At 33.3% G+C, this 18,212-nt stretch overlaps 2 protein-coding genes across 8 annotated transcripts in view; both read left to right on the forward strand.

The window, feature by feature from the left end:
- Nucleotides 1-3,805, forward strand: part of LOC124440998 (eukaryotic translation initiation factor 2 subunit 1-like) — a 36,684-nt gene extending 32,879 nt beyond the window's left edge. Inside the window, exon 5 of the mRNA XM_046991420.1 lies at nucleotides 3,172-3,805. The gene's annotated coding sequence lies outside the window, so the exon portion shown is untranslated. The remainder of the gene's footprint in view (nucleotides 1-3,171) is intronic.
- LOC124440684 (eukaryotic translation initiation factor 2 subunit 1-like) overlaps nucleotides 1-18,212 on the forward strand; it is a 111,041-nt gene that overhangs the window by 54,019 nt on the left and 38,810 nt on the right. The window contains exons 1-5 of one of the 7 annotated variants that reach the window (XR_006946736.1): nucleotides 4,022-4,773; nucleotides 6,833-6,976; nucleotides 10,419-10,680; nucleotides 11,506-11,594; nucleotides 13,481-13,770. The exons of 5 other annotated variants lie outside the window; for them this stretch is intronic. The gene's annotated coding sequence lies outside the window, so the exon portion shown is untranslated. Of the gene's footprint in view, nucleotides 1-4,021; nucleotides 4,774-6,832; nucleotides 6,977-10,418; nucleotides 10,681-11,505; nucleotides 11,595-13,480; nucleotides 13,771-18,212 lie in introns of those variants that run through there. One more of the 7 variants, XR_006946732.1, reaches the window with a different exon arrangement.

The following is an 18,212-nucleotide window of genomic DNA, read 5'->3' on the forward strand; positions in this document are numbered from 1 at the left end:
GTTGCACGATCAAACAACAAATCAAGGAAATAGCACATGCCCCTCCTGCCATATAATATTCATGTGTACTCAATTTACTTGCATTATGTGTCAATACATGAGCCCAACATTGCTGTGCTTTGAAAAACACCTGAACTCTCAACCATATCATTTCTTAGCAACCTCAAAAACTCTTGTCTTGGTCCTTTGTCATCAACTGTTCCCATGCTATCAGTAAATTTGACCTGTGATAATAGTAAACACTTACAGTCTTCTCTGTGATATTGATAAAAACTGCACATGACTGTCGTTACCTCAAAGTCCATAGTATCATCCACCTTCTGACAGGTCATCTCTCTAAGAAAGCTCTTCCAGGGCATACTTCTTCGAATAACCAACACAACTGATGATGATACAGAAACATTTGAACTGATGTGATTTGTCAGTAAGGTTGCAAGATCTTCATCCTCATTACTCTCAACAAAACCTTCCCTAAATATAAAGAAAATAATTTGATTGTGAAATACAAAGATATCATAAAAAATTCTTCACTTCCTAAGTAATAAAAAAATAAACATTCTATAACTATAGATTAAGACCAGTCAAGAAGAAGCAATATTATGTTATTTTTTTTGTAAAGTTGGTCATCTATGAAACAGTTTGGGATCTTATAGACAGTGCTTGTGTACATATTTTGCAAAGTCAGTTTCTTTTTATGATTTTTTCCATTTCAATATGGCCACTATCTTTCTTTGTTTTCTTTGTACCATAAAGCACCACTTAAAGAACTATTATTTTTGCTACATATATGGCACAAGTAATAATATAATGTATAATAACTGAAGACAGATGAAAGTCGATTCATCGTAAAATATATCATAGCAAACAGATGTGCTATATGCAATCAATCTGTAAATTATTTAAGTTCTTATGTACAAGCTGAGTAATATTGTTTACAAGTTGAGATTGACAGTCACTATGAACAAAACATATAAAATTAACTTGTAAATAAATATATCTGCAAAGAATATCTTTACCTTTCTAAGATAACTGCAGCTATTTCTTCATGATCACTATCGATGTCACTTTCATCCATTGGAAACCATGGGCTATAAAAATAGATGTACTAATTTTAAATATCACCAAAAATTATGCAGACTATGTCATACTAATAAAAACTATAGTTTTGATGACCTTTACCTGTATTTAGTTGAGGTATCTTTGGTACTGGTTATTTCTTCAACAGTGGAACCTTTTTCATTAATTAAAAAATGACTGAACTATTAGAAATACAGACAGTATCCAAATTTAAATATAATATGAACAATTTTAATGTTGACTGATAACTAATGTAATATTGTTTCAGCATGACATAAAGTTGGCATTAATACAGGGTATAAATTATCTATTGTTTAGCATTGTGCCTAAAACATATTTTTACTTCAGCTACTTACATTGATTAACATTCGGTTCAGCAATATAATCTGAATCAAGGAGTAGATCTTTTTGACAATCTAAGTCATCTAGCCATGAGACAGGTGGCAACCAGTGGCGTAGCTAGCGGTCTGGCTGGTCGGGCCCAGCCCGACCAAATATTTTCCCAAAAATGAAAAATTTGTTTTCTTTAAAATTGGATTTGCGAAAATTTTAAATTCTGCGACTCTTTTTGGAATAATCCACAGTCTATTAGTGTAATATTTGTCAAATTGCGTCGTTATTAGCAAAATTATCATATTTTTAAACGTTACTTAGCAACAATGACAAGTGCATTTCTAGTGCCAGGCATTACGCAGTTTAGTCGGGCTCTGAAAATTCAGCCCGACCAAGTAGTAAAATCTTTTGTGGGATTATCTGCAATCTGATTGGTTGACAGCAACTGAGCAAACTCAAATGCGTTGTTTCGCAACATCTAGTCGGGCTCTGAAAATTCAGCCCGACCAAGTAGTAAAATCTATAGTGGGATTATCTGCAATCTGATTGGTTAACAGCAACCGAGCAAACTCAAATGCGCTGTTTCGCAACATCTAGTCGGGCTCATTTTCAAAAGCGTGACTTGAATTTTGAGCTTTCGAAATATACGTTCGGAAATCGTGATAACTTACATTACAATGGCTTCGGCTAATGAAATCGATATAATAAGTGAACTACAAAAGAAACCATTTTCTGTTCGACAATCAGGCGAGCAAAATATACTCGTAAAGCAGCGGCCAATTCCAAATTTACAAGCGACTACAGACAATAGAAGCTTTCAGGAAAGTTGGTACTCGAAGAAAGATTGGTTTTGTGGTAGCGCAGAAAAGAATGCATTGTTCTGTTGGCCTTGTCTTTTGTTTTGCCCTGGATCGTCATCTTCATGGACGGAGACGAGATTCAAAAACATGAAGAATTTCCTATCCGATTGTAAGAAGCATGAGAAGGCAAAATCGCACATGGGTGCTTACAAGACCTGGAAGACCTACGGTTTTCAGCCATGCTTACAACCATGGTGGCGCCTCGTGAGCCCGACCAAATGTTTTTCGCTAGCTACGCCACTGGAAACTTGCAATGAAACATGTATAAAGTTCATTAAATAAGTCGCATAAAAAATGTTTGCTATCGTAAACAAACAGCACATTTACTATCTCTCAGTAAGTCAGAGACACCTCTAATCATCTTACTATATCAAGTCATGCGAGTAACATTGTTCCAAGCGTTACCTTGGATACAAATACCGATAATCAGCTAATACAATAATCTTACATACGTATAGATCATGGGATAGACATCTATTCTCACTAATCTGTAGTTTTGGGTAAATACATACAATATATCTCAGTAATACATAAGTACCCATCTCAGGAAATACCCACAGAACATACAGTAAATACATAAATAAATACAAACAATACATACAAACACAAAAGTCCCAAAGTTATGAAAGATTACAAATTCTTATTCTTCGTCCAAATGTTTCAGAAAATGATCACGTGATATAAAAAAAAATACTTATGAATTCCAGACGTAAAGATGTAATTTGCAAATTTCAGAACATAACCATTCATAATTTCTCTAGAAATCTATAGTTTCACCGTCTGAGAGTAGTGAAATTTGAAATTCGTAATGAGTTGGCTATTTTGTAGAATACCAAATAGCCAACTTATTTAGATTATGCTTATCCAGATTATGCCTCTTTCCTAATCTAATTATCTTTAGATCGTCCTTTACAAAAAGATGACCGACAAAGGTAAAAAATCCTGTGTTGAACAAGAGAATAACGTTAAAAAAGATGGTTGTGATGGGCTAGAAGATGGCAACGAAAGATACGACAATGCAGTAGAAAATGAAAGTATGGAAGGTGGTGAAAATACTCAACCAATTCCAAATTTACCCATTCAAGAAACTCTTGCTGAAGAATTTTTGTTTGACCTGCTAGACTTTACAAGAGAAGATAGATGTGCGATGGAAATGCTGAACGAACATTTTGTGTTAAATGTACCATCAACGTTAGAAAAACTTTAAAGATTCGTCAACTTCAACGTAAAATGATTTATACTAAGAGAAATAAATCATGCACATTTTATATTATAAATAGGTTTGTGTAAAACGCAAGAACTCAAGAAAATATTTTGTTTTTACCATTCAATAATCAATGGACGAAAGGCATACTTTAATCTTATGTACTAATGAACCATTTAAAATAATTTGTAAGTTTTTGTAAATCTCTTTCTTAATAATATTTATTTTTATTAATGTGATAATTAATATTTATTGAATGGTAATTTTTTAGTGCCGTCATTTCATGCGTTATAATGTATAAACCACTGATATAAACTCATACATTCCTACATAATTGTTTCCAAAGGAATTATTTATGATGCTAGTTTGCGTCGTGAGAAATTGTCTTCACGATGAAATGGACTGAGTGAAATTTTTTAATTTTAGCAAACCATCCACACTACCAATTATGTATTTTTCCATTGCCAAGTTTACAAATTTTTTAGTATTTACTGCCAGTTGTAGATTCGATAAAAAACAGAATGTTTTGAAATACTCTTTGTAAGGGCTCTTATAGTGAGTTCTATTTTATTTTTTCCTATCACAAGTTTCCAATTATTGTGATGACGACGATTAGCTTTTGTTTTGTGAATTAGTTTAGCCTTCTCTCCATTTATTTCAAAAGACAGCGTTTAAAAGGGAATTCCCCCTTGGCTGTTAAAATCTGGAAAGAAAAACACGTGACCTAAGTCTCTAATATGTATTGAATATTTATATATAGTCAATGGCGCGGTAAATTTATAGTCTTTGTTATTGCGAATGGTAAAGTTGAGATTCTGTATTTATTTGTTGCTTTCAATTGTATTCAGAGCTGCAAAATTTTCGACAATGACTTCACGAAAGCGTTGCTACAATGGATTAAAACATGCCTAACAACATATGATATTATTTTTCATTTTATTCGGTGTACTTTGTGGATTTTTACTCGGCTCTTTATTACATGGCAATGTTCAGTCTCCCATAGATCCAACACCGAAGGAATATGCAATGTACGTTTCGTTTCTTGGTGAGATTTGTGTGAGAGCATTAAGACTTTTGGTTCTTCCTTTGATTGTATCCAGCCTGCTTTTGGCAGTCGCTGAATTGGAGTCAAAACAGAGCGGAAAATTGGGAAGAAGAACATTGCTGTATTATCTTATGACTGCAATGTTTGGGGAGTAATTTGTTTATTTGCATTTAACCTGGAAATGTTAACGTGAAAGAACCAGAACCGAACGAAGAAAAAGTTGAACCAATACATTCTGTGCTTGATCTTATAAGGTTTGTGCGAAATATTCATAAATTTACTGAGTTTGCGCCCTGCTTTTGCTTTTACTGCAAAAATTTTCTTATACGTATAACTTTTATTTCTATTATTTAACGACAATGTTTTTTACTTTTTCAGTATGAACATAATAGCCCAACATAAGATATTTAAAAAAACCATCACAATAATAAAATAAAGAAAGATTAAAGGTTTTTTTAATAATTACGTTTCGCCTTTAACTTAAGACATCTTCAGATTATTTGAGATAAATTATATACATGAGGTTTTAAATACAAGCATATATTACAGGGTGTTAAATTACATGTGAGGGGAGTAGGAAGTTTAGATGACGGAATGAAGAGAGAATGGCGGTATATTAAAGAAGGTGAAGGGGGATTGAGTTGCCTTGGGTGTTAAGAGAGGGTTTAAGTTTGGATATAAGAAGGCTTTCATGAATCATAAGGTCATAATTGTCGGCTTTTTACTTTACTAAAGGAAGCCTTTTTTTATTAGAACGTAAATGCTTCTTTCGCAAAACTGTGCAAGTGTGGAGATTTCCAAGTGCGTAGAAAACCCATTCACCTTCACTATTGTGAAACAATAATAAATACATTTACGATATTAGTTGTAAATACATTTTATTATGTCATATGAACCATACCAAAGAGAACAAAGGTAATGCTACAAGATCCAAATAAGAACATCTAGATTTTAAATGGATAAGTTAATCTGAAACACAGCCTTTACAACAATCACCTTGAAATATAAAAATTGCAATAAACCTTCCACACTCTACTCATCACACACTCAATTTCACATCTCTTTGAGACAGTGAGTGGAAGGTTTATTGAAATTTTTGAATTTCAAAGTCAATAAGATCTTTACTCCTTTTGAATTTTAAAACTAATTTAATATTAATGACAATTTTTTTTGAAATAGACATGTTTCGACAAAGTCGACATGCGGAAAGTCGACATGCGGAAAAGGAGAATGCTTAGGAGAATGGAAGTCGACATGCGGAAAGTCGACTTCGTTGAAGCAGAAGGGAGAATTGTATAAGGCATGTGTTAGAAGTGTTTTGGGATATGGAGCAGAGTGTTGGGCGCCGAAAGCAGAGGACCTGAGAAGATTGGCGTCGACGGAAAGGAGAATGCTTAGGATGATGTGTGGTGTAACGTTGATGGATAGGATTCGAAGTGAAGAGATTAGAGAAAGAGTTGGTGTTGAGTGTATCGAGAATTGGGTAAGACGCCAGCGTTTGAGGTGGTTTGGGCATGTGGAAAGGAGGGAAGAAAGTGCTGAAATTCGTAGAACGTTGCATATGAATGTTGATGGAGTCCGCAAACGAGGTAGACCGAGAAAGAGATGGATGGATGTTGTGAACAGTGATATGAAGGCGATGGGTATAACGAGAGATATGGCGAGAGATAGAGATGTGTGGCGTGGAAAAATTCATGGACCGGTCAACCCCCCTGGCGGGGATTAATACTGGCCGGTATATAAATGTTGTTTGTTTTGTTTGTATGTTTCGACATCTCATGATGCCATCTTCAGTATGAGTGAAATAATAGGTGATAAATAAGATATATTAATGGTGAGCACCTGAGCGTATTATAAACTAAATATTGTATTGAATTTAAAAACTTGAACATTGAGGTCAGGGTTAGTTTTGTTAATGTGGAGTGTTTCTTTGATTTTAAGGGAGAATGAGGTGTCAGCAGTGTCGATGATTTTAAAGCAAGAGGGTGAATAATGGTTTTACACAAGCGAGATTTAAGAAGGTGTTGGTAGATATGAGATTTAAAAACTTGATGTTCAAGTTTTTAAATTCAACACAATATGACAGATCATTCTCATTGAAATGCATTAAATTGAAATATTGCTACATAAACACAATGAGGATGAACATTTTGATGTTCAAGAAAACAAGATTTAATTATTTATAGATGTTCCAAATGTGCACAGCAATGTAATTATATCTTACAATAGCTGTACCAGGCCTAAATAACATACAATGATAAAAAATCTTTTGAAAATTTTACTGTATGATTGTAAACTGTTTTCTTCTTTAAGATAAATTCCATTTCACCACCTACCTATGTTGTCACGACAACAACAATGAATCAAGAAGAAGGTTTAAAAGCTTTGGAAACATCTATCAAAGCCATTGAAGAAGTCATTATGAACAAGAAAGGAACATTTGTTTTACAACAAGCTGTAAGTGTTTGGTTTATATTTCTATGAAAAGTATATTGTATCACTAAAATGACATCCTCCTGGTACCTCTACTGTCCTCATATCATCCTGTTACCACTTCCCTAAGTACACCATGCTGTATTAAGACGGACATATTCAATCATTAGTCGTTTATTTGAAAATTACAATGACACCATCCCAATGCATTCAATTCAATAATATTAGGACCCTGTGACATTGGTAATAATTTATGTTAACTGTCCACAAAAATTAGTTTTTTCTAAAGCTAATATTGCATTGTGATAACCAGTGTGCAAATTAGTTGAGAAAAAACGATGTGCAATTTGTTTTTGACAAAAGTGTTTGTTTAGAGGCATAAGCAAATCGATATTACGTTCATTACTATATGTAGCGCTATTTGCTAAATTATTGTTTTTAAACATGAACAAATTCATATGATTTACGACAGTGTTTTTCTTTACAACCGCTGATCCAGTTACAAATGTATGAGAGAAATTTTTTGTGCATGTTATTCTCTCCTCTTTTTTGTGCAAACTTTACAGCGCAATAAATTCACCACTTGGCCATCATCCTAGTAATCAAACAAGTCAGCATTTGATGTTTCCATCCATTTTTTACTCTATTAACTTTGCTGGTAGCTACAACCTTTCGATGAAATTGGCAAGAATGACAAAAGTGAAAAGAGAATAACCGAATTTACTTTTTCTTTCTGATTATTAACAGTAACATCCTTGATGTTTACTTACGATGAAAAACATCATATTTATGTCATATTACAAACAATACGTAAAAGCAAAAAGTATGGCTAATCAAGGTTGCCAGTTTGGATTAATGTTTTGAGCCAAATTTGGCTTCTTTTTCTCTTGTTAGGCTTATTTAAAATCAATGATATCACCAGTGTGCGAATTAACGGTGTGCAATGCGCAATTTGCACATCGTTTTAGCTAGAATGAAAACAATTGCACATCACTTTTTCAAACGATATGCAAAAAACTTCTTTATTGATTACTACCACATAAATTGAAAAAAGTTTTCAAGCTTAATCTTTACTGATCTTTACTTTATAAAGGAGTGCGCTGCACGACATTAAAATCCATGTTGACACAATGTCATCAAATTCAAAGACGTTGTCACTGAGACTGGTAAGTCTGTCAACAGTCTACATACATGGTGCTTATATGCTTATGACATTAGGGGTGTAATACATTATTAATGTCAATTTTTGCATTTGCGTTGTTTTGTAAACCGTTACGTACTGTTTTTGGCATCATAGCTATTTTGAGTATTTTCAGTAAAATCAGGAAATATTTTGATTTTGATTCTTGAAAGAAGACAAAAAAACTGTAATAAGCCAAATTTGAAAAATAAACCAAAAGGAATTTTGATTTTAAATAAGCCTAACGTGAGAAAAACATTAATGGCTCAAAACATTAAGCCAAACTGGCGACCTTGATTAGCCATACTTTTTGCTTTTACATATTGCTTGTAATATGACAAAAATATGATGTTTTCTATCGTAAGTAAACATCAAGGATGTTACTGTTAATAATCAAAAAGCAAAAGTATATTCGATGTTTCTCTTTTCACTTTTGTCTTTCTTGCCATTTTCTTCGAAAGGTTGTAGTTACCAGCAAAGTTAATACAGTAAAAAAATGGATGGAAACATCAAATGATGACTTGTTTGAGTGCTAGGATGATGGCCAAGTGGTGAATTTATTGCGCTGTAAAGTTTGCACAAAAAAGACGAGGGAATAACATGCACAAAAAATTTCTCTCATACAGCTGGATCAGCTGTTGTAACGAAAAACACTGTCGTAAATCATATGAATTTGTTCACGTTTAAAAATATTAATTTAGCAATTAGCGCTATATAATAATTAACGTAATATCGATTTGATTATGCCTCTAAAGAAACACTTTTGTCAAAAAAAATTGCACATCGTTTTTTCTGAACTAATTCGCACACTGCAGGGAATTGTCGTCACTTTCACTGACATAGTAAAAGTTGAATAAAAATAACCTTGTGCCAGGCCTGAATAACATAAAACGGTAAATTGTCTTTTGACAATTTCAGGGTGTGTTTGAAAACTGTTTTGTTCTTCTATGTTGTCAGGAACAACTACAATGAATCAAGAAGAAGGTTTAAAAGCTTTGGAAACATCTATCAAAGCCATTGAAGAAGTCATTATGAACAAGAAAGGAACATTTGTTTTACAACAAGCTGTAAGTGTTTGGTTTATATTTCTATGAAAAGTATATTGTATCACTAAACTGACATCACCATGGTGCCTCTACTGTCCTCATATCATCCTGTTACCACTTCACTAAGTACCATACTGTATTAAAAATGGGACATTATCAAAGTTGAAGTATGACTTCATCATCAGTTGTTTATTTGTAAATTACAATGACACCATCCCTGTCCTTTAAAACCAAAAGTATAACGACCCTGTAAACATTGACAATATTTATCTGTGAGAATTGAAACAAGAAAATAACATGAAGTAATGGGTGTAAAAATTCAAAAGCCAAACTAAGTTAAACAATTTTGTATTCATAATTTCGTAGAAGCACTATTGCTAATGCGCATTTAATATATATGACGAGTTTTTTTAAAATAGACATGTTTCAACATCTCATGATGCCATCTTTAGTATAAGTGAAATAATAAATAATACAAGATTTATATAAAAGTAATATGATACATAAATTACAACAATAATAAGGAAATAAGATAAATTAATGGGGAGCGTCCGAGCGTATTATAAACTAAATATTGTATTGAATTTAAAAACTTGAACATTGAGGTCAGGGTTAGTTTTGTTAATGTGGAGTGCTTCTTTGATTTTAAGGGAGAATGAGGTTTCGCCAGTGTCGATAAATTTGAAGCAAGAGGGTGAATAGTTGGTTTTACATGAGTGAGATTTAAGAAGGTGTCGGTAGATATGAGAGTTTTTGTCTGTTGTGGTATGTTCCCTGATTCTGGTGGATAAATGGCGCGAAGTTTCGCCAATTTATCGGGAATTACATCCCGCGCAACTGAATTCACCTATACCACCATAGATTTAATTGAATCAGGGATTGGGTCTTTGAATGAGAAAAGGTTTTTGATTTTGAATGTTGTGAAAATTAGTCACATAAATGATTTTGGTTTGTTTTAAGACTTGCTGTGTTTTATTTTTATCATTCACGACCTGCGGTTACTGTATTGAAAAGTACAAAAGCTCACAAAACGACAAAAACTTTATGATTATGTCGACATTACGAATGGAGAAAACAATAACATAAAGGAAAATATGGCTAGTTTTGTGAAACAATGATGTATCGTATCGTATATGTATTTCGTTTCGTACATTTGAGCCTCCTTTGAGAGATGTTTACTTCACCAAAGTCAAGATGTTAATGAAAGTTCGATGACATCATGCGTTCGACTCCTTTTTAGGATTTTCATTGGTTTGATATTCCTCGACATTTTGATTGGTTGGTGGGGAAAACTTTTGTACTTTTACCCTTATACATATTACGACGTTGGCAAAAGGACACTCAGCGTATCGTGCAAACGAATGAAGACGACGAACGACTATCACAAAGCAAGTGATTCTTATTATCTCAGATCTATCTCAATTTTCAAAGCGTGCAAACGAAACTTTCAACTTGATTTGTACATTTTTACCTTCGTGGCTAACTTGGCTTCAGTAAAAGAGGTTGGTGTGAGAGTTACGATTTACGTTTTACTAATTTCTGTGTCGTTTATAGCTTTCATGTTTTGCTCCACCATCGTTAAATCATCTCACTAATAATTTAAGTTTATTATTATTGTACATGGTGTATCATACAGAATGTTTGAAATTTCTTGTTTATTTGCCATTGAGCTAAAGTTGGGTTATAATTTCTGCATAAATTTACAATGCTCCAAAAATTTATGTATAAATGTCAGATTTTCAAACTATCTAACGCGTAATAACTGCTTAACCGCTTCAAATAATGATACAGTTGAACTAGAAACGACAGTAAACTCTGACTTAAGTCAGACGAAAGGACGGCACCATGGCAGAGGAAAAACGTCAGAAAATGTAATAACTTACGTATTGCAATTGGCAAAATTTTCAGGTTTTCAAACTATCTAACGAGTAACAACTGCTTAACTGCTTCAAATAATGATATAGTTGAACTAGAAACGACAGTAAACTCTGACTTAAAAATCTTGAAAAGTGGTTGACAGCAAAGTAACTTAACTAGAATTTTCGCATCACGCTAGAAATTTTACGCACGGTTGCAGCAATTTTTCACATCCGTCACAGAATAAACACTACTTTAAAATATATTGGCACTCAAAAGAAACAGCAGAATATAGATTTTGCATTGTTGTCCACAAATACAAAATTACGCTTGCTTGCCGTGCAACTTAAGACCACAAAACAATGCGCGCTTCGAGTTACCTGAGCTGGTTGTCTATTGGTTTATTGTTATGCATGAATTTGATTGGTTGTCACAGGCCTATAAGCTTCTTTTTTCGGTTTTCACGCCAGGTTTTTATTGGAGGGATATACTACACAACAAAACTGGTGAGAAGAATTAAATCTGATCATTCCGAAGTAAAGTGTGGCTGGAAGATGAGGTAAGTCACTTAATTTTTTTTTTGAAAGAAAAAAAATCGTCATCAACACGTCATCATCAGGTCGTGACGTAGTAGAATTTCTATGTGTTATTACTATTTTATTATATATACTTTTCTATTTTATTACATATTTATTTTACAACTTTTACTTTTTTGTTTTTAATTTTTTAATTATTTTTTATTTCATTTTTTTTTATTTTTATTTGTTATTTTTTATATTAAATTACTTTAATTAATGTTAGTAATTTCCTAATATTTATGCTCTTTTACTCGCATAATGCTTGTGGTGAGCCGTGCTGTTTTCAACACCAATGATTAACGCATGCGCATTAGTGTAAAAGCGAGTCTTCACCATTGATCTTAATATAGGCTGGATTACGCATTGAATCGACATGTAGATGTTAACATTGAACTCGATTCTCAAATTCGAAAGGGAAAACAATTTCTTTGAAACACAAAGTTGTTCTGAATACGGTGAAAGATTATTCACTGTAATTTAAATACAAACTAAATGAGTCGAAACGCAGTTAATCTCGAAATTAGTTTGAAATTTGATGCAATCAACTGCTTGAACTATCATCTTCAGAATGGAAAATGGCGACTTAAATGTTCTTAGCCCTTAAAAAAATGGTGCCGACAACTTGCTCATCGTTTTAGTATGTTTTTACGGTACTATAGAACCTTAACAGTAAGTGTTTCAAACTTTAAAACATTGACTTACATCTACAGCTCACATTCACTAATTCCATTCAAACGACCAAACAAATTTTTTCTTGATATGTTAAGAATGAATAGTTCTTTTATGCGGATGTTTTATAAAGTCTTTTGCATTATTATCTTCATTCAATTAAGTTCTAATCATCCAGTGTTGTACATCATAATTTTTGTATAATTAAGAATGCACATTTTGTATTATTCCTTTCCCAATACATCTCACTTGTAATTACAGACATTGTAATTTGTATTTCAATGCAGTACATCAACCTGACATTGTCATTCTGCGTTACAATGCATTTTACACTTGACCCAGTTTTGGTTAGGTTGTCTTCTGTTATATAAGGAATATGTTGCTTTAGCTCTTCCACTAAAGATGTGTTGTTTTGTAAGTACACCATAGAAATTCTATCATACCCTTAAAATATTTATATATGCACACATACTGCAAGCAACATTCAAAGTATTTCAATTTCTCAAAATGTGAATAACACAGTTTTAGTTTTGTACATGTATACTCAAAGCAAGGTAGCACAGCAGTTATGGAAGGTTATACTGCCTTTGAAAGACCCATCTAAAAGAACTTTTTGTATATAATAGCAGAGTAAAACATGTTTTCATTTAGTGGTTCATTACCGTTGTGTTTTTGCAGTTGTATTTGAGTCTAATAAAGAACTAACTTGGCATTCAAAATCATTATGCATGGCGGATCTTGTTTAGTCAGTGCTGTTGTACATAGTTTTCAACATTTTAACTAAATGTCATTCTTTTTTCCTCTGATTAAAATGCCATAGTTCGCTGCATTTAATTTATTTAAAATTATTAAATTTTTTATTTTAAGAATGCTTTGCCAAACTACTGCATTCTTCTATCATCACGATAGGAAAATTTTTATGATCGGAATCACAGAAAGGCTTAAAGTCGCAAATATTAATGTCATTGTTTGACTAGTTTTATATTAAATGTGTCACCCAGTCCTATATTAGATCAGTGGTTTTTTACACATTCTTGGTAAAGGGCCTTGACGTCCTTAACACAGGACTTCTGGTTCTTAAACAAAATTCAAACATTCTTTTAGAAAATTGGTTCGATTCTTTAACTTTTGTTTCGTTTAAAAATGTTTGAAAGATTTTCAGACTAATCTTTGATAACATGTTCATTCACATTTATAGTCCACAACACTTTAAAAGATGTCTTGCTGTGAAACAAGAAAAAATGCGAGTCCCCCATTGGCCATGTCAAGAAACAGTGGCTGCTGCAGAAGTTAATGATAAATCAATTAGGAACTGGATAAACGAACAATTGTAATTTATAGAGTCAATCAATTTCATCTATTCCATTTGTTGTACCAAGAACATGTTGTATATATTTATGTATTTCGGTGACGTCGACATAAAAACTTGTTGCTATTGGCGAAAAAACGAGTAAACACAACTGTAATAAATATTGGCTGAACTCAAAATGCACATTACCATGTTGTGGCGAATTTTTCATTAATTTGTATAAATTTTTCTTTGTGTCTTTGGTGTCAACAGCATAAACTATACAGCTTTAAAAACTATTATGTCAACGTCTACAAAAGTCCCAGTGTTTCTCAAATTCATCGCATATTATTCTTTCGACACAAATGCAAGCAATAGTTTCAAGGAAATCACTTTCGTTTTGTGAACGGAATTAGATATTCCCAGATATTCCCAGCACGGAATCGGCGGAATGAGGAAGTTGTAAATTTTATGTCATATATTGAGCATACACCTAAATATTGTCAAGTGAAGTTGTAAATTTTATGTCATATATTGAGCATACACCAAAATATTGTCAAGTGAAGTTGTAAATTTTATGTCATATATTGAGCATACACCTAAATATTGTCAAGGTCACAAACCATTTACTGGTTGTTGTAGATTCATAAACAATAATCATATCTTATATAGTTTACAAAGTTTCCAACGTTTCTAAGATGATCATGACTTGCGTTCGTTTAGTGTATGTGTAAACCTAAAATATGACGATCGCGGAAAGCGAATTTTCAATATGAACATAATAGCCCAACATAAGACTTTTAAAAAAGCCATCACAATAGTAAAATGAAGAAAGATTTATTAATAACGTTTCGTCTTTAACTTAAGACATCTTCAGATTATTTGAGATAAATTACATACATGAGGTTTTAAATACAAGCATATATTCAGTCTGGAATGTGCGGTCGTAGCTTGTGATGATAGTACTCGTATCCGAGCGGGCTTTGTGTTTATTTCTTCTTGTAACAACTTATGTTGACATTGTCGATAGGCGCTAGAAGATCGCAATCTGCGATGAGCAACTTTAAACCATAGGAATTGTGGTATTATTGTGCGCTTCTTACACGTTATAAGGAACTCTAGGTCGAGTTTGGCTCTTCCAAGCTTGAGTTCAAGACGCTGGAATTTCCTGAACGCTTCGAGTGCTCCGTTATTGTAGCGTTTATTCAAAATCGTGGCCTGAGATTTGCCAGGCGGAAAGCGAATTTTCAATATGAACATAATAACCCATCATAAGACTTTTAAAAAGCCATCACAATAATAAAATAAAGAAAGATAAAAGGTTTTTTAATAATAACGTTTCGTTATGTCCAGTTGTATCAGATATATCATTAATCTTATCAATTACTTCATCTGGCTTTATTCGTTGACAGCCATTGTCTTCATTTAGTAAGTTGACAGGCTCAATTTCATCATCTGTTAACAAACTACAATTACTTGTTGAGCTGCTGCTGGTATCATAGTCTTTATTTAGTAAGCTGACATGGTTAATTTTATCATCGGTTAACAAACTACAATTACTTGTCGAGCTGCTTCTGGTAGTTCATACTGACAAATTAGTTTTTGTTGCTCCACACTTTATGTACCAACCACTGTAGAAAATTATAGTTCTCCAATTTTGTTTTAGAGGAAACAACAGCTGACAGAGATGTTCCAGTTTTATTTACTTTTTTAAAGTCATTTCTTCGCTTGCTGAATCTTTTTTTTGCTGAATTTTTGACATAAAAAAAATCTAATTAGTGTTAGTTTTAGAGTGGACATAAAAAATTTAGAAAAAAATTTTGATAAATTGAAAGCTGTATATTTTATAGCAGACTGCAGTCTCTACATCCGCAGTCTCTACAATTTTGAAATCCGCCACTCAAGCACACCTATATTTAGTTTACATTGTTTTACCTTCCAATAGATTCAGATTTTCTGCCATATTTCTGCCACTTTTCTGCCAAATATGGAACGACAAACTTGTCTTTATAATCCTTATATGTTGTGTCATATAAGCATGGAAACTTACGCACTTCCTCAGCCAACTTTTCATCAAATTTAATAGTTTCTGCATTATGTAATTGAACACATATTGAAGCCGCCATTTTAAATTCCTAAATTTTCATTCAAGATGATTTCATTTTGGCGATTAACGCGAATAAATATCAAAAATTTTTGATATTTTATCGCGTTTTTTTTAGTCGCCGTTTATGGCGATTTAAGTTGCTGTTTCAGGAACTTCAATCATATTAACATCACGAGAAAAATGTGCAGGTTTGCAGAAGATTTGTCGCTTGATTATTATGAAAGAAACGCATTCTGATTGGTTTTAGACTCCGATGTAAATGATGGAGGGCCATTATTGTGTGGTAGTTGTGTATTATTACCCCTTAGTATAAAGCGGCACGAGTAAGGTACTTAAAAACCAGCAAGATAGTCAACGAATTGAAATAATTTTTAATTCCTACACTTTCCTTTTTGTGGTTAACTTGGTTTCAGGAGAACAGGTAAGTCTGACTTATTTATTAGTTTGAAACATGATCGAAACACATTTTGTAATGCATAAACTTTTTACTCGACCTAAATTTTGTTTTTCCTTATTTCAGGTGCATTTTTTTCCTAAAAAATTTAATGGTTAATCAAATCGAATAGAGTTATTAAACTTTAAAGTTTATATCAACCTTATTCTGCGCCTGTGTGACATTTTTTTTCATCAAGTAATAATATTAAATCATGAAAATAGATTTTGTATAAACGTTATTTTCTTGGGAGAGTTACGTGCAAAAGCGAACATTTGTGTCTGTCTGTTAAGCCCGCCGCACACTGATGAACTTGCCGTGCGTACTTGTCATTCGTGAGAGATGAGTCGAATATCAAACGCGTTTGATCTGTCACGAATGACAAATGTTGTTCAAAACTTCCGCGCACACAAGGAAATTCTGTCGATCACACTTGTCACGAATAACAAGTACGCGCGGCAAGTTCACCAGTGTGCGGCGGGCTTTACGGAATGAGGGGGAGCGCACAATCACAATCAAATGGTAATGAATTTATCTTTAAAATTGTTTGAAACGTGAAATGAAATAAGATGAAAAGCACGGGAGCTATTTTTTGCCGGAAATCAACCGTCGACTTTCAGAACGCGTGCCTTTGTTTAAATGTATTTCAAATAAGGTATGGCACGTTTGATTAAGGCCCGTTCACTCGATCCGATTTGTCGAATCCGATTTTGTTGGATCCTAAAAACGGATCGTGTGAGCACATATAAAGTTAGTCTCCGACAGTCGGATCCGTGAATCTAAAAATGAGGATAGAAATAGAACTTGTTCTATTCTCATCTCACCGACAAGATCAGAGGAAGCCGACTAAACAAATTATATATATTTGAAAGACTTGGAAACAAGAAGAAAAGTACGCAAATATATCGATAAATTACTGAACAACACAAATGGCTGCTCTCAAGATTATAAATATCTAAACGTATCTAAATATCAACAAAACTATCTGACCGTCTGAACAAGCAATCAAAATACGGAACCAAAACAATAGGATCTGACAAATCGGAACGTGTAAACCGGCCTTCAGATAGAAAGAAAACTCTAAATATGACAAAATAAACCTTGCCAACGCAAAGCTAAAAGTTAAAGAGACACGCATGTAAAATTTCTTTGTCTATCATTCTAATCACCCAATCATAACGTATGTATGAAACCAACTAGAATGCTGTACACGGAGGTGGTTCCAATGGCTGTGACCACGGCTGAGCCCTGCAAATTTTTTTCCGGACAAGGGGTCGGGGCAGCACTCCCCCCCCCCCTTGCGATAGCAACTTCTAGTTTTAATAATTGCCAAATAGCACAACGAATTAAAAAAACTACCCGCGCCAATAGTCTCAGAATCCCTCTTTCCTATACTTCTTACGCGATCGTGTATCAATACTTTGGTTGTCTGTAAGATTGAAATCAAATTTTAAACATTATCAATTAACTTTTAAAATCTTGCAGGGAAAAGTTCCGTGAATAAAGACTTTTTAACTTCATTTTATACCAGCATAGACATGGGTCGCAAGCTTAGCAAAAAATCCAACAACAAGAGAAGGTTGGAACATGGGGAACATGAGGTAAGCAATGGTGAACAAAATGTTCAAGATCGTCTTGGTGAAGTGACGGCAGGAGTAGAAAATTGTAGGAGACGTCGTTCCATACAAGAGACTCTAGTTGAAGAATTCAATTTTTTACCTCATGTTTTGGATTTGATAAGAGAACATGGATATACGATGGAAGCGCTGGATGATTTTGTGTTGAATGCTCAGTCAACACAAGAAGAAGTTTAAATCAGAATGTATTAGTTGCCAATTTTCAGGTCCGTTTTTCAAACTTTGCATTTTACATGAGCCGAATGCATTTAAAACAAAAGATAGCAAGGAATTTATCTAATTTTTTTGTGTCTTGAATGCATTTGGCGTATGTAAAATGCCGTAAGTGATAATATATAGAAAGAACCATTCACTATATTATAGTAAAAAGAACCATTCACTATATAATAGTGTAAAATGTAAACACTTGAAAACGCATCTTGTTTCAAAAACGGAAACTTTCAAGAACATATTTGTTTACATCTT

This window comes from Xenia sp. Carnegie-2017, unplaced genomic scaffold, assembly GCF_021976095.1.
Source record: "Xenia sp. Carnegie-2017 unplaced genomic scaffold, XeniaSp_v1 HiC_scaffold_1, whole genome shotgun sequence".
NCBI lineage: Eukaryota > Metazoa > Cnidaria > Anthozoa > Malacalcyonacea > Xeniidae > Xenia > Xenia sp. Carnegie-2017.